Source organism: Solea solea, chromosome 7, assembly GCF_958295425.1.
Source record: "Solea solea chromosome 7, fSolSol10.1, whole genome shotgun sequence".
NCBI classification, from domain to species: Eukaryota; Metazoa; Chordata; class Actinopteri; order Pleuronectiformes; family Soleidae; genus Solea; species Solea solea.
In genome coordinates this window covers 28,562,329-28,584,213 of record NC_081140.1, presented here as the reverse complement: position 1 = coordinate 28,584,213, position 21,885 = coordinate 28,562,329, and the positions used below count along the sequence as shown (strand labels likewise).

The 21,885-nt window shown below is 39.0% G+C and overlaps 2 long non-coding RNA genes across 5 annotated transcripts; one reads left to right on the top strand and one right to left on the bottom strand.

The window, feature by feature from the left end:
* Nucleotides 1-6,881: 6,881 nt before the first annotated feature.
* Nucleotides 6,882-21,444, bottom strand: LOC131463122 (uncharacterized). Of its 4 annotated transcripts, none has more exons than XR_009240950.1 (5): nt 20,141-21,444; nt 18,967-19,327; nt 16,608-16,657; nt 9,621-9,655; nt 6,882-8,719 (listed from the first exon to the last, which is right to left on the bottom strand). It is a non-coding gene; the product is annotated as an uncharacterized LOC131463122 (long non-coding RNA). The 4 variants fall into 4 exon arrangements; XR_009240949.1 differs by lacking the exons at nt 6,882-8,719; nt 9,621-9,655 and adding an exon at nt 11,938-12,008 and having other exon boundaries at nt 18,967-19,072; nt 19,250-19,327; nt 20,141-21,443; XR_009240948.1 differs by lacking the exons at nt 6,882-8,719; nt 9,621-9,655 and adding an exon at nt 11,938-12,008 and having other exon boundaries at nt 20,141-21,443.
* Nucleotides 11,402-11,814, top strand: LOC131463123 (uncharacterized). Its single transcript, XR_009240952.1, has 3 exons — nt 11,402-11,472; nt 11,506-11,681; nt 11,743-11,814. It is a non-coding gene; the product is annotated as an uncharacterized LOC131463123 (long non-coding RNA).
* Nucleotides 21,445-21,885: the final 441 nt, after the last annotated feature.

Here is a 21,885-nt window from a genome sequence, read left to right as displayed (position 1 = left end):
AAAATCGGTCAAAAAAGTCATAGTATAGCATGTCGTCCAAAATGAGTCAAAAAAGTCATAGTATAGCATGTCGTCCAAAATCGGTCAAAAACTTCATAGTATAGCATGTCGTCCAAAATCGGTCAAAACAGTCATAGTATAGCATGTCGTCCTAAATCGGTCAAAAAAGTCATAGATAGCATGTCGTCCAAAATCGGTCAAAACGTCATAGTATAGTATGTCGTCCAAAATCGGTCAAAAAAGTCATAGTATAGCATGTCGTCCAAAATGAATCAAAAAAGTCATAGTATAGCATGTCGTCCAAAATCGGTCAAAAACTTCATAGTATAGTATGTATTCCAAAATTGGTTAAAAAAGTCATAGTATAGCATGTCGTCCAAAATCCGTCAAAAACGTCATAGTATAGTATGTCGTCCAAAATCGGTCAGAAAAGTCATGGTATAGCATGTCGTCCAAAATCGGTCAAAAACTTCATAGTATAGTATGTATTCCAAAATTGGTTAAAAAAGTCATAGTATAGCATGTCGTCCAAAATCCGTCAAAAACGTCATAGTATAGTATGTCGTCCAAAATCGGTCAGAAAAGTCATGGTATAGCATGTCGTCCTAAATCGGTCAAAAAAGTCATGGTATAGTATGTCGTCCAAAATCACTCAAAAAAGTCAAAGTAAAGCATGTCGTCCAAAATCAATCAAAAAAGTCATAGTATAGCATGTCGTCCAAAATCCGTCAAAAACGTCATAGTATAGTATGTCGTCCAAAATCGGTCAGAAAAGTCATGGTATAGCATGTCGTCCTAAATCGGTCAAAAAAGTCATTGTATAGTATGTCGTCCAAAATCACTCAAAAAAGTCAAAGTAAAGCATGTCGTCCAAAATCAATCAAAAAAGTCATAGTATAGTATGTCTTCCAAAATCTGTAAAAAAAAGTCATAGTAAAGCATGTCGTCCAAAATCAGTCAAAAAAGTCATAGTATAGCATGTCGTCAAAAAGGTCATAGTATAGTATGTCGTCCAAAATCGGTCAAAAAAGTCATAGTATAGCATGTCTTCCAAAATCTGTAAAAAAAAGTCATTGTATAGTATGTCGTCCAAAATCACTCAAAAAAGTCATTGTATAGCATGTCGTCCAAAATCGGTCAGAAAAGTCATAGTATAGCATGTCGTCCAAAATCGGTCAAAAAAGTCATAGTATAGTATGTCGTCCAAAATCAGTCAGAAAAGTCATAGTATAGCATGTCGTCCAAAATCGGTCAAAAAAGTCATAGCATAGCATGTAGTCCAAAATGAGTCAAAAAAGTCATAGTATAGCATGTCGTCCAAAATCGGTCAAAAAAGTCATAGTATAGCATGTCGTCCAAAATCGGTCAAAAAAGTCATAGTATAGCATGTCGTCCAAAATCGGTCAAAAAAGTCATAGTATAGTATGTCGTCCAAAATCGGTCAGTAAAGTCATAGTATAGCATGTCTTCCAAAATCGGTCAAAAAAGTCATAGCATAGCATGTCGTCCAAAATGAGTTAAAAAAGTCATAGTATAGCATGTCGTCCAAAATCGGTCAAAAACTTCATAGTATAGCATGTCGTCCAAAATCGGTTAAAAACGTCATAGTATAGTATGTCTTCCAAATCTGTAAAAAAAAGTCATTGTATAGTATGTCGTCCAAAATCACTCAAAAAAGTCATAGTACAGCATGTCGTCCAAAATCGGTCAATAAAGTCATAGTATAGTATGTCGTCCAAAATCGGTCAAAAACGTCATAGTATAGTATGTCATCCAAAATTGGTCAGAAAAGTCATAGTATAGCATGTCGTCCAAAATCGGTCAAAAACGTCATAGTATAGTATGTCGTCCAAAATCGGTCAAAAAAGTCATAGTATAGCATGTCGTCCAAAATGAGTCAAAAAAGTCATAGTATAGCATGTCGTCCAAAATCGGTCAAAAAGGTCATAGTATAGTATGTCGTCCAAAATGGGTCAAAAAGTCATAGTATAGCATGTCGTCCAAAATCGGTCAAAAAAGGCAGAGTATGTCATAGTATAGTATGTTGTTCAAAGAGACACCAAGACATTGGAGGACTGCAAAGGCCACTTGTACTAACCAGGGTTTGAACCCGGGTCTTCTGTTTCAAAGGTAAGAGCCCTTACCACTACGCTAACCTTGTAGACGAAAGCACCTTGTCCAAAATCAACTACGAAAAAGTCATACTATAGTATGTCTTCCAAAATCTGTAAAAAAAAGTAATTGTATAGCATGTCGTCCAAAATGAGTCAAAAAAGTCATAGTATAGCATGTCGTCCAAAATCGGTCAAAAAAGTCATAGTATAGTATGTCGTCCAAAATCGGTCAGAAAAGTCATAGTATAGCATGTCGTCCAAAATCGGTCAAAAAAGTCATAGTATAGCATGTCGTCCAAAATGAGTCAAAAAAGTCATAGTATAGCATGTCGTCCAAAATCGGTCAAAAACTTCATAGTATAGCATGTCGTTCAAAATCGGTTAAAAACGTCATAGTATAGTATGTCGTCCAAAATCGGTCAAAAAAGTCATAGTATAGCATGTCGTCCAAAATCGGTCAAAAAAGTCATAGTATAGCATGTCGTCCTAAATCGGTCAGAAAAGTCATAGTATAGCATGTCGTCCAAAATCGGTCAAAAAAGTCATAGTATAGCATGTCGTCCAAAATCGGTCAAAAACGTCATAGTATAGTATGTCGTCCAAAATGAGTCAAAAAAGGCAGAGTATGTCATAGTATAGTATGTTGTTCAAAGAGACACCAAGACGTTGGAGGACTGCAAAGGTCACTTGTACTAACCAGGGTTTGAACCCGGGTCTTCGGTTTCAAAGGTAAGAGCCCTTACCACTACGCTAACCTTGTAGACTAAAGCATCTTGTCCAAAATCAACTAAGAATAAGTCATACTATAGTATGTCTTCCAAAATCTGTAAAAAAAGTCATTGTATAGTATGTCGTCCAAAATCACTCAAAAAAGTCATAGTAAAGCATGTCGTCCAAAATCAGTCAAAAAAGTCATAGTATAGCATGTCGTCCAAAATGGGTCAAAACAGTCATAGTATAGCATGCCGTCGAACATTAGTCAAAAAAGTCATTGTATAGTATGTCGTCCAAAATTAATCAAAAAAGTCATAGTATAGCATGTCGTCCAAAATCGGTCAATTAAGTCATAGTATAGTATGTCGTCCAAAATCGGTCAGAAAAGCCATAGTATAGCATGTCGTCCAAAATTGGTCAAAAACGTCATAGTATAGTATGTCGTCCAAAATCGGTCAAAAAAGTCATAGTATAGCATGTCGTCCAAAATGAGTCAAAAAAGTCATAGTATAGCATGTCGTCCAAAATCGGTCAAAAACGTCATAGTATAGTATGTCGTCCAAAATCAGTCAGAAAAGTCATAGTATAGCATGTCGTCCAAAATCAGTCAAAAACGTCATAGTATAGTATGTCGTCCAAAATCGGTCAAAAAAGTCATAGTATAGTATGTCGTACAAAATCGATCAAAAAAGTCATTGTATAGCATGTCGTCCAAAATCGGTCGAAAAAGTCATAGTATAGCATGTCGTCCAAAATCGGTCAAAAAAGTCATAGTATAGCATGTCGTCCAAAATGGGTCAGAAAAGTCATAGTATAGTATGTCGTCCAAAATCGGTCAAAAAAGTCATAGTATAGCATGTCGTCCAAAATGAGTCATGAAAGTCATAGTATAGCATGTCGTCCAAAATCGGTCAAAAAAGTCATAGTATAGCATGTTGTACAAAATCCATCAAAAAAGTCATAGTATAGCATGTCGTCCAAAATGAGTCATGAAAGTCATAGTATAGTATGTCGTACAAAATCGATCAAAAAAGTCATAGTATAGTATGTCGTCCAAAATCGGTCAAAAAGTCTTAGTATAGCAAGTAATAGTAAAAGTAATAGTATACTAACCTCTGACTTTTTTGTCAAATTTTGGACGACATACTAAAGTATGACTTTTTTGTCAAATTTTGGACGACATACTAACCTGTGACTTTTTGGTCAAATTTTGGATGCCTTGTCATCTATTACTTTTTATGTGACCTAACTAGCTAACTAACTAGCTAGCCCTACTAGCCCTACTACCTATTTATGTAAAAAAAAATATTCATGTAAGTTAGCTATTCTATATATGTGAGCTTGCTAACTAGCCATCTTTTCAATGTAGCAAACTAGCCGACTATGTCTACGCAAGTTTACTAAGCCAGTTATCTATTTATGTAGGCCATCCAACTAGTCAACTTTCTATCTGTCTAAGCTCTAAACTAGTCAACTATCTTTTCCTGAATGCATTTAGGTATTCATTTATATGTGTATAAATATATATATATATATATATATAACAAATATATATATATAAAACAAATATATATACATATATGTATATATATATATATATATATAATGGTAATAATAATAATTTCTGTTAATAGGCCAGACTCAGTCAAATGGCTAGTTTTCATGCATCATCCATGACCTGATGTAACAATAATCTCCCTAAAATGCAATTTTAAACGAAATGAAAGATAAAACTTGCCTCATGTTGAAAATGATTCACTTTTATTCAAACCTTCAACTTTTATTAAAACAATTAAAATCATGCATTGCTAAAACCAAGCACATTTAATGAACATAAAGTCAAATGTCGCAGTTGCCTCATAGGATTATATTGAAGCCACCAGTGCTGTGTCACGACTGCTGGTCGTATTGATCTATGGGCCAATTCTAAGAGTTTCTGTCTGTGCTGGTCACTCATCAAACCACATTTATAAACATAAAACCAAGGTTGAAAAGTCCCAGATGTTTCTGTAAACTCTGTTTGTACGTGGGCACAACAAGCTGAAGTCTTATTTTGAAGGAGAGAGGCCGACGTGTTTATTTCACACTGAAAGTGAATGTGTGCAGGTCAAACCTCAGTCCTGAGGGAGCATCAGTGTGAGCTGCTCACCGCCACTCCACACTAACGAGTTTAAGAAACCTGTCAGCTTCAATACGCTTCCACTCGGGCAGAAACCAAACGATGGAAGTGGAAACACAACACAACAACCACAACAGTTGTATCAACTGTGACAAAGCCCCGTCCCACGTCTCGTTCTCTGTAACTTAAACTCACACTGTGTCATTAGTGCGACTTTGGCTCTGAACTTCAAAGCTCTTTACGCTCCGATCTAGACATGGATCTGTCACTTGACGTCTTCCCCGACGCGCCGCTGCCGTTAAGGCGGTTCTCACAGTCCGGCTCCGGAGTTCTGGCCAAAAAACCCTGACTTTGTTTTTACCAAATAAGTAAATAAGTGGTTTATGAGTCAAAATGGAGTCATCAGCGATGATAATTTAATACGTCTGACTTTGAAATGTGTATTTGTTTTTCCCTAAAGTGATGATAACCGTAATAAAAACTGCGTTTGTTTATTGTGACCATGAATAATCAAATTAGCTGGGAAAGGATGAGATTATGCTTTTATGAAATCCTTTTAAATGTTACGGCAAAAGACTTTGTTAAAATGATGATAGCTGATGTAAACAGTGATTCACTTACACTGAACCTGTCATTGAGAGTAATTATAATCGGATTAGCTGTAATAGGACGACAAAAGATTATCCTTTACATTATTTATATCTTTTAAATAGTAAAGTAAATAGTAAAAGTAAAATAAACAATCAAGATAAACATCATAATATGTACAACGTGGCAGATTATGTACAGAAATAACAGTGTTGAGGGTTTCACATGAAGGATATTCCACTAATACTGCAAATCTGTGGAGAAAAACACATTTAAACTGTGTTTTTTCAGTCATTTTTTCATAGTGGGGAAAAAAAATACATGTGTGTGAACTTTCCGATGCATTTTTCGTGGTGGAACATTGTTGTTCAGCATTCTCACCTAGAATTCTCATAGACATAAATGACATAGACATGATCTTCAGAAATTGGAGATGGTGTCAGGATGGGGAACCTGCCAGTCCTGTTGATGTTCTCCTTGGCCAAGTATTTTCAAATGAATCCCTTAATCACAAACTCCCGGACCTTCTTCATTGTTCCCCAACATAAACCTGATTCTAGCCTTCAAACCAAGTCTTTTGTCTGGTCCTCACGTCTTTAAAGGTTCTTTTGAAACCTTTAAAGACGTGAGGACCAGACAAAATGTCAGTTTAGATGTAAATACACAGATGACTCAGCATTCCCAACGACATTTCATTTTCTGTGTGGATTTAATGCTGTTTTTGTTACATAATTTCAACGTTTTGGTGAATATACTGACTGTCTTTATGTCAACATCCCATAAAGGGTTAAGTAAGTACAGCCATTTATGCCACCAATGTCATGTGACCTCATTACAGTGATCATGTGAGCTATTTGAACTATCGTCCATCTGTGGTCCGGTCTTACAGACACACAGACGTCCCTTGAGTTCATAGAGAGATGTTTGTGTGGCTGAGTTCTTTGGGCTTCTCCTTCTCTTGGGGTCGCCACAGCGGATCGCCGGCTTATTTTTGATTTGGCAGAGATCTTTTTGATGCCGGATGTCCTTCCTGACTCAACCCTCACATTTATCTTGTGTGTCCATTTATCACTGAGCGATGGGGATTGGGTAACTTGCTCATGGGTACCCCAGCACTTAACCTGCCGGGGAATATGAACCAGCAACTGTCCGGTTACAAACCCAATCCTCTTCCATTCAGCACTGACTGCTCCATGTTTGTATGAGTTTATAGCCATTTTTGTAGCCTTTCACTTCAGGCAAGGTCCTCAAACCAGCCAGATTCACGTTTTTTTATTCACATAATCTGTCGAACAGTTGGCTTGACCGGTTTCAAACTTGGCAGGTGTGAGCAGAGATGACTTTGACGATGTTTGGATAAGAAATGCATGAGACATCAGTGGAAATGTGTCGGTCAGCTGAAGCCCGAGATCCAGATACTGCTAAGATACTAAGATAAAGAGAAGGAAACATCGAATGAGGCGAGTTTAATTTGGTAAAACAGACTTTATTGGACTAATATTTGGTGTTTTCTGTCGTCGTCTTTGGTACGTGCCTCATTGGCTGTCCGCGGTCACAGCTGGACACCAGTGGTTGAAGCTGAGTTGAGCGAGGGGACAGAGGGGGCTGCGGGGTGGACGTGACATCCCCAGCTGGTCTGCAGGCTGTGACGTCACCGCTGCAGGGACAGGAAGTAGCAGAGCTGGGGAGGGCGGGGTCCTGCGGGTGACATCAGGAATCTGTCTGGGTCTCCTTGTCTTCCAGCTGGACAAACTAAGACGGACCAAAACCGTCCACTGAACCCTCCACCACCACCACCACCACTGCCGCCTTTTGTCTTGTGCAGAGCAGCAGCAGCACCACCCCTGACCCCCGTCTCGCCTGTTTGTGTCCACCTGCCCTCGTACAGTAGAATGCCATGTGTTTCCTGCCGCAGTCTCGCCTTTTATCCAACTCTCTCTTTCAAGTGCGTGTGGTGTGTATTTATGTTTGTGTGTGTGTGTCTGCTCCTCATCCGCTCACAGCCATGTCCAGCGCCATCAAACAGCAGTTGCCCCCTACGACGCTTGCACGTACAGACACAGGCCGCGATGCAATTGTTGTATTATGATGTGAATTTATCTTTGGTTATACATTATAAACAACACAAAATGCACTTTGTGTTTTTAAGACACCTTATTTCTCATGATAAAATCAATGTTTCCCAAATTTTCTATAAGAGGACACACTTTTTAAAGACATTAAAGACTTTTTTATGACAATAGCTAATTATATAAGTAATTTAAAGCCAAAGGAGACATTTACCTAAACATCAACTGAAGTTCTTTTCTTGCAACAAATTCAAGCACTTTCAATGACCCATGACTACTTAGTACAACTATTTAGAACACTTTCAAGGTTCTTGAAATTTATTTTTTAAAATGCACACACTTTCAAGGATTTCAAGGACCCACAGAAACCTTGAAGGGCACATCAGTAACGGGAGAGATTTACCTAAATTTCTATCTACTTTACTTCTTTCTTGCACACAATTCAAGCACTTTCAATGACCCATGTCTATTTAGGGCCATTTTCAAAAACTTTCAAGGGTTCTGAATTTCAAACTTTCAAGGACCTTTGGGAACCCTGCAGATGTTTGTCACTCATGATTAGTAAAACAAAATTTCCCATGATGCCTCGCTGTTTCCTGATGTCATCAAACTTTTGTTATTGTTTTGACTTTAGAGACTCCTGGCGGCACGGATTACATACTGTGTCTTTAAAAAAAAAAACATATTACATCGTTTGAACAAATAGTTGAACCCGATTTAAGAAAACAAACAAAATTCAGCAGATTAATTTTCATAATTTCTAGCAGGTTTTGCACCAATGAGCCTCAGCTGTGAAGAGAAAGAATGAAACTTGACCTCATTCTTCTACTTTTTTTTTTATCAAGAGTTTTGAACATTCTCATAAAAGATATTATAATAATAAAAATGATAATAATAGTGATAATAATGCTCACTCAGAGAGACATAATGGTGTGGTGTAAAGTTCATGAGACAGAGCGAGTGTGAGTGTGAGAGCGCGGAGCTGCCAGTCACGCGGAGCGCTTGGCCGTCGCTCTGCAACATCTCCCTCCGCTCTGAATGTGAAACACATGTTAACGTGTGGGTGGGAGTCAGGAGAGTCCAGGAGAAGGGTATCCATGTCCCAGTCCGTCCATCTGCAGGAACATTTAATAAGACCTTTTGTTTTTTAACCCTCACTCCTCATCTCTGCAGCCTCACCCTCTCATTATCTCACACACTTTACTGCAGGAAACTGACACAGAAATGTGTTTTCTGTTAGTTATTGTGTTTGTTTGTGTGTCTAACTGTTTGTCTGCGTGCATTTTACGACATTTTTAAACCTGGCACTATGAGGCACAATCTCCTTTCTGTGGAACTGGTTAAGTTTAGATTTGATTTAACTGGTTAAGGTTTTTTAGTCTGTCCAAATGAAAGGAAGTCAATGCAGAGTCCTGAGAAGAATAGCTGCACAAACCTGTGTGTGTATGTGCACACACACCTGGTATTCCTTATGTTGTGGGGACCTAAATATGTTTACACAGTCATATTATGGGTAACAATCAAGTCATCATAATTGTAAATTAGCACATTTTAATGTGAAAACATGTTTTAAAGTTAGGGTTAGGATTAGGGCATTAGAAATTATGGGTAAGGTTAGATTAAGTAATCAATGTCCTCTGAAGTCAAGGAAACCAGCGTGTGTGTGTGTGTGTGTAGGATACAACCTAAGACCTAGTCTAAGGGTACAACATAAGACAACCTAAGACCCAGTCTTAGGGTTCAACCTAAGACCCAGTCTTGGGGTACAACCTAAGCTACAGTCTTAGGGTACAACCTAAGACACTGTCTTGGGGTACAACCTAAGATCCAGTCTTAGGTTACAACCTTAGACCTATTCTTAGGGTACAACCTAAGACCTAGACTTAGGGTACAACCTAAGACCTAGTCTTAGGGTACAACCTAAGATCCAGTCTTAGGATACAACCTAAGACCCAGCCTTATGGTTAGAATCAGGTTTAGTTGTGACAGTGAAGATTAAGGTCCATTTATACTCACGATGACGGACGAAACAGAGCAATAGCACCAGGAAACTGTGGGGGCAGTAGAGAGTTAATCATCCAATCAGTCATTCATTTGAGAGTGAAGACAGTTGTCAAAAGTCATGTCAGACATACAGAATTATTAAATCCACAACATCGCATCCAATTCCCCAAAAATATTCCACTGCCTCGCATTTCCGTTTATTTCATTGTTTGGTGCCGGTTACTTGGTACTCGACACTGCCCCCTAGAGGAAATATTGTGTCCATAGGTAGGTATATAGGGTAGTGACGGAGATAATTGAACTTAGAAACAAAAGTTCACCTGCTGCCCTTAAAAACTAAATCAACTAAACTCAACTTAATTTTCTGTGTAAACTTCTTGTGTCTTCTCAAACGAGCAAACACTTTTTTAAGATGATTCAATAACTTGACTTGACTTTTACATTTTCTGGGAGTTAGTCCCACTTTGACAAATTCAAATCTCATGCAGTTTCAGTTTACGTGGATTTTAAAAGTCTGGTTTCAGTCGGACAAACGCAATAATTCACTCTTTCTCTAACATCGTGTAAACTGTGTGTGTTTCGTTCGCTCCCTCCCTCCTGTGTTTGTCAGTGAGTCGTGTTATTGTGAGGTTCAAGTAGAGGCTGAGAGTGTGATACACACACACTCACTGCTCTGGTGTGTGTCTCAGGACTGCAGTGGGTTTATGATGTCTGGATATGTGTGTGTGTGTGTGTGTGTGGAGTGCAGATGGCAGGATCAGGGAGGGAGAGGTGTGTGGTTGCATTAATATGGTCTGCAACTCTCGTTAGCACTAATCAGGGGCTTCCTGTGCCGAGAGGAGCAGAAGTTCACCTTCCCAAGTACCCCGGCATCACACTCACACACACACACACACACACACACACACAGAGAGAAAAACATAAGACAGTAAAATGATTTATATTATTATCTTTTCTAACAGTTAAAACTTGTTTCATGTTACTGCAGCGTGAGTAGGTTTTGAACTCACTCGTCATTCTCTCGTTTCTCTCTCTCTCACTCACACACACACACAGGACAAAAACAGAATTTTGTTTGGCCTAACAGTTAAGACGTCAGTGTGTATTTGAATAAAGGGGCGGAGCAATCCTGATCTAATCTCAGGAGACACATTGTTTTTTTAAACAGGCCTGTTTTTGTGTTTGTTTTGAACACAGTTGTTGCTTTTTTATGTTTTTATTGTTTAGTTTTCATAAAACAAGATTAATTCTCTTACATCAGATTAGATTTTAATAATTGTAAAGTTACCGCGTAAAGTGCCTTGAGATGTTATAAATCTGCACGATACAAATAAAATTGAATTAGATTAGATTGCGTTAGAGTAGATTAGATAAAATAAGATTAGATCAAATGTATTGAATTAGACTAGATAAGATCGGGTTTGGTTCGGTCAGATTAAATTGGATTCCATTCAATGAGATTACATCGATGAGGATCGCTTACATTGATTAGATTAGATTTTATTAGATTAGATTAGACTTTATTGATACCATATAGGGGAATTGACTTGGTACAAATGCAAATTAGAAAAAGAAAAAGCAACACAATAAAATGGAGAACAGGAAAAGTCAATAAGACAGTATTAAAAAATCAAAATATGTTTTAACAATTTTATTGTTAATGTTACTGTGTTGATTTTAAAGGAACAATTAAAAACACATTTGGATTAGATTTTACCGTCAGGTATGAACAGTCATGTGATCAGATCAGTATCAGGTGTGATCAAATCAGTATCAGGTGTGAACGGTCATGTGATCAGATCAGTATCAGGTGAGAACGGTCATGTGATCAGATCAGTATCAGGTGTGATCAGATAAGTATCAGGTGTGAACGGTCATATGATCAGATCAGTATCAGGTGTGAACAGTCATGTGATCAGTATCAGGAGTGAACAGTCATGTGATCAGATCAGTATCAGGTGTGAACAGTCATGTGATCAGATAAGTATCAGGTGCGAACAGTCATGTGATCAGTATCAGGTGTGATCAGATCAGTATCAGGTGTGAACAGTCATGTGATCAGATAAGTATCAGGTGTGAACAGTCATGCGATCGGATCAGTATCAGGTGTGAGCGGTCATGTGATCAGTATCAGGTGTGAACAGAATCAAAGTGGACATAAAACCAGTTATGAACTGAGAGAGCGACTGAAATCAGAGCTTTTTTCTCTCTCAACTTCTTCTTCCTTTTGCTCTGTCAAGTCACGTGACGCCTCAGCACAGAGTTCCCTCTCCTCCCTCAGGAAGGGACCTCGTCCCAACGTGAACCCTGAGAGGTCGTGAACTCCAGCCGCGGGGGAACTGGCACAACGGGGTGGAGACGCAGAGGAGCTGGCATGAAGGTGGTGCTGCTGATGACATCCTGGAATGTGCAGCACAATGAGCGAGCGCTAAATCACTTGCTGACATTGGCACGAAAGAAAAGAAAGAATGAAAAGAAAAGAAAAGAAAGGAATCGAGTCGTCTGCGTTCACACCGAGAGTGTGAGAGCATCTGTGAGCGTTTAGCCGCTGCGAGCCTGTGTGGCCATGATGGCATGTGGAATCTTTGGGCAACTTCATGCTGACCACAGAAACAATAGAAACAAGATTCCACAATGAAAATGTCATGAGTGCCCTCGCCCCTTTCCCTCCCTCCTTCCCTCCCTCCCTCCTTCCTTCACTCTCTGTTCTCCCAGCTTTTAAAAAAGCCCTGGGGTAAAGATAAATTAATGTATTAAAGATGTGGAAATAAGATATTGAAATCTTTGCCCTCACCATCCTCCCCCCCTCACCCCTGCCTCTCTGTAATAGACTTTAATAGCGCACAGGGAGACAGTGTGATAGATAGACTGAGAGAAAATGTGCACATTTTGTGTAAAAGCCCCTTATTTTTTATTATTTCTTTTACTGTGCCCCGGGCTTTGCAATTGATAGCCTATACTCCAAACTCAACCCCTCCTCCTCCTCCTCCTCCTCTTCCTCCTTCTTCTACTTCTTCTTCTCCTCCTCGTCGTCCCTCCACACCTTCCTCCCACCCCACTGAACCCTTGCCAGCCACAGCTGCCTGGACCAGATGTGAAGGAGAGAGAAAGAGAAAGGGAGGAGAAGGAGGGATGAAGGACAAGGAGAGGCCACCTCCTGCGGGGAATGAGGACTGAAACAGAGAGAAGAGGAGGAGGAGGAGGAGATGGTGGGAAAACGGCGAGGGAACTTATATATGTAAGAGTAAATAATCATGTCATTAAACTCTAAAGAAATGATTTTCATTAAAAGTAAAATAAGCCTAATTTCTGGGATATTGTTCTGGGAGAGAGAAAAATATCTAACTTTGTTTTTGTTCAACAAGGGAAAATAAAAGCAAACAAAATAAACTTAAAGTTCTTCACAACAACCCACAGGCGACCTAAGTGCTTTACAAAAACAGACACACAGCAATAAAAGCACAATAACACACACTAACTTGTATATAACTTAATATTAATTAGCGGACCGCATTAAATTGATTGGGGGACCCACATGTGGCCCTCGAGCTGCGTGTTTGAGACCTTTGAGATGGAGCTACATAGCAGGAAATCAACTGTATGAACTGTGTGAAAATAACAAACATTAATTACTCCTTTTCAATCAGATCACACAAAGGTGAGGTGGTTTCCACTTAAAAACAAAGTTTTTCAGATTAAAAGTATGAATTTACGCGCTACGAGATCGCAAACTCTAACTAACAATACCTTTAAGACTTTTACTAGTTACTTTATTAGAAAATCCGTACCTACATAACCGGTTGTTGAGTAAAAAAAAAAGCCACAAACCATCAGTCAGACACACATGGAACCTTTACACTAATATATTTATAAAAAATAAGTTTATATATAATAAATAAGGAAGCTGAAGTACAAAAATATAAGGGCGAAAAAATCACGTACTACGTGACACAGCAGGTGCAGCCACAAAAACACACACTCAGGAAACTTACAGTGAAAACTTAAGTTCCTCCTTACTACATGTTGTAAAATTGTACGTTTTAACACATATGGATAGGGAACTTGGCTTGTAACTGGAGGGTTGCCAGCCTGGTGTACCCAATCCCCATTGTTCCCCATTGATTGGGTTAATTGGACTCTGTTTTAATCCCAGCACAGTGATTGGCCGTAGCGACTGCCTAACAGTGGTGCAGCAAGTCTTCTTTCAAATAAGAAGGTTGTGGGTTCGATTCCCGGCTCCAATAGTCTACGTGCCAATGGGTCATTGGGATGACACTTAACTGAATGAGTATGAAAGACGTGTGAATGAATGAGTGAAAACTGTAGCGTAAAGTGGTCACCAAGACGTGAAAAAAAACGTGATATCATTGATCCACTGTGGCGACCCCTAGAGGCAAAGAAGTGCATATTAGCACATATAATGAAATGATAATTGGCGGAATTCACCGTCATAGATGAAAGAAAAACAATTAGTCAATGATAGTGATTGTCTATGACAAAGTGAAAAGGGAACTGGGATTGTAACCGGAGGGTTGTGGGTTCGCGTCTCCATCAGGTCAAAGAGGGCTCTTGGAACCCCTGAGCAAGGCACACAACCCAAATAGCTCCTCGGGCAGTGCTGAGTGGCCATTGTTTCTAAAATACTTGGAAGATTTCTCGTAGTAGAGGATGGGTTAAATGCTGCGAAGGATAGAAAATGAGTGAGTGAATGAGTGAGTGACCCCTAGAGGGAAAGAAGTGCATATTAACACATATAACAAAATGATAATTGTTATAATTCACTTTCACAGATGAAAGAAACGCACTTTTTACTAAACTAAAGCGCAACCAGCAGCGTTTTTTTTAAAACTTCCTGTGGGTCCAGAGGTGTGGACTGCAGCCGTATCTAAAGCAGAATTTATGCACTTTTAAACGTAAACAGAGGAATCATGGAAGCGGCCCAGGCCTCTGTGTGGTTCAGTCACCTGATCCCCGCAGCTTCGTCATCATCCTCATCATCTCTGCACATTCACACCTTTATAAGTCACGACCACGGTGCAGAACAAACAAATAAATCAGGTATAAAAAAAAAGAAAACCTGACCCGGAACACGTCATGCGGGCGGCGTGAGTCGGGTTAGTGGAGTCCGCATGTATCCAGACTTCTCCACGGGCAGAGCTGATTTATGAAGCAGCTCAGAGCTTTAAACCCCGAGTCCACGCTCACACAAGCCTCAGGAGGCCTGTGTGATTAGAGATGGAGCACAGAAACACTCACACACACTCACGCACACGCACGCACACACACACACACACACACACACACACACACACACACACACACACACACACACACTCGGCACCATTTGGTTCTCATTACACACATGTACATGTACACACACACACACACAGATGCAGACTTGTGCAATCTCAAACACGCGGTGCCATTTCTAATTTACCTGCGCGCTGTGAAACTGGGCACCGACGTTTGGGCGAAGCATTCGATGAACGGATAGACGTTAGGACGTAGAAGTGTGTGTGTGTATTTGTGTGTGTGTGTGTGTGAAATTGAGCAACACGAATGTAAAACACATTTCTCATTTGAAAGCAGGAAGACTCTTCTCTTCTCTTCCTCCACTAAAGACCCGAGGGCAACAGAGAAGCAACAATTTACGACTTATCCCTTTAATTTATTCATTTACATGTGTATATATGTATATATTCTACTTTTTTATTATTTTATTTGACAAATTTTTTCCTTACAGCTGTTCATTGGCTTAACATTTTTTGACAGTTGTTTCACAATTTTAGTTTGTACATTTTAATCTGAATAAATATGATATTCTTGTATTTTAGTTAATTTTACTTTAGAGCTGAAACAATTAATCAATTATTAATCGATTACTAAATTAATCGACAACTATTATGTTAATTGATAATCGGTTTGAAGCTTTTTTCATGATTAAAACAAGATTTCCAATTGTTTAAGCTTCTTAAATGCGAGTATTTTCTTAATTTCTTTGCTCTGGATAACAAAGAAATCATTAAAAGTTAATCATTTTGGTTTGTGGACAAAACAATACATTTGAGAACATCATCATTTCCAGGTTTGACGAACACCAATCAACATTTTTTAAGGTTTTCTGATATTTGACGGACCAAATGATTAATCTACTAATCGAGAAAATAATCGACAGATTAATCGATTATGAAACTAATCGTTAGTTGCAGCTCTATTTCACTTCATCATTTTTTCCTACTTTTATTCCAGCTGTCTCAGGTGTTTCCTCATTTCTGTTTCTTGTATGTTACATTTGTTCTAAATTTGTTCCTTATTTTGTCTAAAAAGTGCTAAAGAAGTCAAATGTATTGATTTATTCTTCAGATCCACCTCAAACCTTTCTCCGTGCGCGTCAGAAAAAGTGTTTTCGGACCAAATCAAACCTCAAATATTGCATTTTATTAACACTTTCTCACAGGAAGAGTCTGGAAAATTCCTTTAAGTTCAAGTTTCTGCATCATAAAAACAATAAAAAGGGGTAAGGCTGTTGCTACAACAGAAACGTTAAAATTAATCTGTATTATATAATAACGTGAAAGGTTTCATGTTATGACTAAAGATATTTCTACGTCTTTATGACATAACAACAGTATATTATAACAATAAAGTAAAGTGAAGAGCAGCTGAAATGTTCTTTCATGTTATGAGACAATAAATCACATTTAAACCTGATTTATTTCACGTCATAATGAAATAATTGATCTCGTTTTAACACGAAACATTTTAGTGACATCATTTACCACATTATAATGTCAAAGATTACATCGTGTAACTTCATTCACTAACTTCACTTCATCATTTATCTTGTTTTAAAGGGAATTATTTCACCTTTTATTGAGAGGTGAATCATTTTGTGTTAAAATTAGTTTTTGTTATAACAAGAAGATAAAGTTGTACGTCATTAACGCAGAAATATCTTAAGTTGTTTTGTTTTTTAGAAAATAGTAAGTTTTCCTTTACCTTGTTAACAAGATTCGTCATGTATCTTCTGCCTTCCTCAGAACTGTCACCTGAAGATGAGATATAAGATAATTCAGGATCGTATATTAATTTATAATGTGAAACACATTTCATACAATGAGATAGTTTTTCATGTTATAATGTAAACGTTTTAACTTATAAAAAGATCATTTATCTTGTTTTAATGTGAATTATTTTACCTCTTTTCAAGAAGTGAATCATTTCATGTTAAAATTAGATAATTGATCACTTTACAAAATAAAAAAATTCACTTTTTACTGAGATAAATGAGTTTCTTGTTATAATCACTAGACAAGGTTGTATGTCATAAAAATTACACAACATGAAACCATTCACCTTCTAACAAGATCATTTATAGTTTTAAGATTTTAATTTTGTACATGATAATATGAAACATTTCGGTTATAATGAGATCATTTATCTTGTTTTAATGTTTTATATCATAATAACATGAAAATATCTTCATATAACTCATAATAATAATAATAATAATAAAATAACTTCATGTTTTAACTCTAAATTAAGACAATAATTATAATTAATTAATTTAATTATTAAGCACATCACATAAAATCAGTTCTGAACAATCGTAAATAAAAATGCTGTAATATAAAAAGGAATTAACAAATAAAATGAGTAAAACACAATAGAAACACATAACACAATAATAACATTTAACTTATGAGATGTATTATAATGCATAGTTATATGATAATGTTGTTTAATACGTTATATAATAGTGATACCCTTTTATTTTTCCACGTTGCGGCACCGTCGGTTCCACCCCATGCTGTTTCTAACACGCGTGTTAATATGTGAGGACTGTAAACACTGAGCTGGGATCACAGAGCGCAGCGTGAGCTCACTGTGACGCCGACGACACGTGTGTGTGTGTGTGTGAGGTAGAAACGAGAGGACGCTCGAGGACGGGACGCTAATTTAACAACACGCATGACATGATTACTCTAACACCTGACCTGTGTGTGTGTGTGTGTGTGTGACAACACAGGCTGGGAATGTCTCTCCTGTCTCTCATGCGTCTCCTGGTTCATGGACGTTCACAGCATGTCGTTAAAACCTCATGAAAATCAGGTCAGGTCTTGGAGCACATACACAGTCTGTGGACACGCGTCTAGTCCATGACTCAGGTCCAGTCCACATGTAAGTGTGTGTTTTGAAAATGTACCTGTTTTTTTCTGCGTGTTTTTATACTTCCATTCATACACACACAAAACTGTGGGTTAAGTTTCGGAAAGCTTTTTGTCAGGGTGAATATTTTCGACCATCTCTGTTTACACTCAGTACATTTCCATTCACAGTTTATGCTTGGAAACTACTGTAATTAATATAATAAATACAGACATTATAGGTTTTACAATAACATGCCAAAAAGTGATGTGTAGCTCCTATGTCTTGTGGCTAAGGGTTCCTTTTTGCTTCATTCTCACTTAGTTTCAAGGGAGTTGCATTTTAAGCATTTTACTCAGGTACAGATTCCAAGGTCGGAGGATTTGAGTGCTCGCTCCCGCGGACCGGAGTCACTTTAATTTTTCTACTGTCCTTTTCCCAGTATTCAAGCACAATCTGGGAATCGATTTATTGAATGAAGTATGTCTGCTTCTGCTCCTCTAGGGGGTCTTTCCTGTCATCAATTAACTTCAAATATCCCATTTTTTAAGCTCATAGAGCATAAAAATCATTCAGCTAAACCGTCCAAATAATCCATCAAGCTGGTTTTTGTCATGTTTTTTGCTTGTTTTGTAATTTTACCTCCGGTCCAACCGGGTGTCGCATTAAGTGTACTTTAAAAGTTTAGTCAGTTTAGTCAGTAGTTTCAGAACAGACAGAGAAATCTGACTTATAATTTGCAGTTTATTTTTGTATTTTTTGTTGTTTGCAAGTGGCAACCAGTCATGACGTCCCCCGTAAGAATCTTTTGAAGAAACTCATCTAATTGATGTCTGATGCCATTTTGGCATTTTCCTACTGGAAATTTATGGGCGTCACCCACAACCTGGCTCCTATTGGACGATACCAGGTGTCAATCACACCGGTGTCCGCTCATGTGTCGTACTTTATCGCGTATTTTCATCTAAATGTGAACAGAATTTACAAAACTGACATTGTGTTCTATTGAAGAAGAGCTGAAGAGGAAGAGGCTCCCTGGTTGGCTTCAGGAGGAACCTTGAAGACTACAGTTGTTTGGCTTCTAGTTACAGTTACGGTTATATCGCCACCTGTTGACCTGGCATGCTTCTCACTGCGCTTAACAGTGTTTTTTAATGCGTACAAACATGTTCTCAGTGCGTATGGAGAGGATTATTCCAGAAATATCCACCTACTATGTGTGGACTGGTCCTCAGGCTGCAGCAGCGTCTCCACTCTCACTCTGACCTTTTCACTCTTACGACCTGAACAACTTCACCTCGAGTGACATCAGACTGCTGCAAATATAACAATGAAACATGTTAAACACACACACACACACACGTAGTTTCACCAGGTCAAGGTCCTGACGCTGGAGCGCTGATGTGTAAACCAGATGCACATGCAGACAAACACGCACATTCAAAGCCATCAGACATCGTGTACATACAAAAATAAACATAATACTACATCACCGGGATGGATAGAGGAGCGTGGAGGAGGCGACAGAAACGGTCAAATAAGATTCACAGCTGTGCAAACGTCCTTCATCCCTTTTTTAAAACATATATACATTTCAGAAACATTTGTCTTCTCCAGCATTAGATTTTCATTAGTCTTTTTAAAGTAAAATAGTACATGTTTTATTTAATTGTGCCACACAAGAGGAAAGACAAAGAGTAAATAAATAAACGTGCAAATATATAGTCTGTCTTTGATGAAATATCTGTGACGGTTTTGTCTAAACGGTAACATGCAGTATATTCCAGTTGCCAAAAACAATTTGTGGCTGAGGATTGATTTACTTTATAAACACTTGTAGCTTTTCGCTCACTCAGCACCACAAGTACAGGTGTTTCAACAGGTAAGAGGGTTTCAGTGTGCGCTCACGCGGACCGGACTCTATTATCAGGTGATTACTTTAATGTTGCCAATACAATTTAATAATAATCCTATAATGGTCCAATTTAGTTTCATAGGGCTCTATGAAATGATCACAATAAATGTCAAATAAAGTTGAAGAAACCATTTAATTGTAGTTGTAAAATTCTTTATGGACAGAAAATGAGTAGCACTTGCTGAAGTGTGTTTTTACAGTGCAAAAGTATTATATCTATATATTGATATACATATCTATACATCATATATGTATATATATATATATATATATATAGATATATAGATATATAATACATACTTAAATGTTGACGAGTATCTTCTTTCAGCACTGACAAATTTCAGCCTGAGACACACTTTTCCTGTACAGACACAAGAAGAGACACAGGTCTGTTGTTGTTACCATGACAGCGAGTGTGTGTGTACGTGTGTGCGCATGTGTGTGTGTGTCTTTTTAAGGAACAAAGCACCTGTTCAGGAGTCTGTCGTCATTCCAGCCTTGGTCCCTCGTGGTCATGTCCAAGTGTGAAAAGAACAATGAGGTGGACGGAGAAGGACGAGAGGAATCTGCAGGGGACGTAGTGGAGACAGATGCTTTCTCTCTGAGGGGGTGTCGCTGTCTGACAGGAAGTGTAGGTCAGTGTGGACGTGTGTGTTTGTGTGTGTGTGTGTGTATGTGTGTGGCCGGGTCCTCAGCAGCAGCAGCAGGTCAGGTCTGTATAGCAGCAGGAAATGACCCAAGACATGTGCATGAAGATTTAACTCCATGTTCACCGTCGACATCTTCTCACAGATTTGGGTCGACGTCGTCAGGAAGTTGTGTCTGTTTTTATCATAATCTTTAGTTACAATCAACAAAACATAACACATAAAGATCCAGTAGCTAATGGTGACTGCAGACTGAAGGAGAGATGTTTGGTTTGAGATGTCCAGACTTAGGACACGCTGGACAGATGACGTCTCCTGGCTGGCCTGGGAATGCCTTGCTGTCTGGACCATGGTGTCCTCATGACCCGGACCCCGATAAGTGGAAGAAAACAAAATAATGACAACCAACTTATTGGTTGCATTGTGGTTAAGTGTTAGAGGGGGTTGCCTTCCAGTCAGATGGTTGGGGTTCGTAGTCTACTGTAAATACTATTGTGTCCATGGACTTAACCACAAATTGTGGCTCCTCAACAACCACTGTCATGGTCTTGCAGCCACAGACAGCCTGGGAAAACATTCGGACGGTGTCAGAAATTTAGGACGACCATCTAACGCTGTGTTTCCAATTTCATTCGCATCGTAGCCTCCGATTCAACAGGTGTCAGCGTCGTTCATGTCTCCATGTATCAGACTAAATTGCAGTGTTGATTCATAATCATCGTCTAGAAGCAGGCATAACACACTGGACATTATTTGATGATGAAGGATATAAACATTAGATGGACAAGAACTTATCAGAAGATGAATAGTAAGTTCAGCGGGCGATTATCCGTCTTCACAGTGATGTAATTCTTGGATGAAGTCACCATCGCTGCCTACGTGAGCGTCCAAATATAAGCAAGAATATTTGGAATACTTGAGCGGAGGTGAGGCTAAATTTAGCTTTTCCTTGACTTTCCCTCCTCACCCTCCTCCCAACACTTCTGCCTTCCAGGCTGAAACAATGGAACCTCTCTATGTACCTCCCCCATCCTCCCCCACCCAACACACACACACACACACACTCCCTGAGCCATTATTGGATGTGTGGATGTGTGTGTGTGTGTGTGTGTGTGTGTGCGTGCGTGTGTGTACACACTCACAGTCGATCCGGCCTCTGGAGTCCCATAAGGAAGAGCAGCATGTTCAGCAGCTCCTGTACTCACTTCTCAACGTTGTTTCCGTGGCGATAGGTGGACAGAGGAAGCGACTCTCGGGGGGCGCGTAGGAATTCGCAGACAGTGGGTCGAGTCGGGGTTGGCGTGGAGGGGGCTAAGCGGGTACATGGCATTCTCATCCAGGACGTCGCTGCCTGTCAGCTGACACGTTTACATCAGTCCTGACCCATAAACTCATCAGGTTACGTAAATAAGCAGAGACACGGCGTGTGCGTCTTCATCCTGCTGCCATTCTGTAAGGGCACGGGTGTCTACAGTAGCGCACACACACACACACACAGACACACACAGACACACAGGAGCTGAAGGGGTGATCAGAGGTTCATCCTGTTTTCGGCGTGCGCGACTGC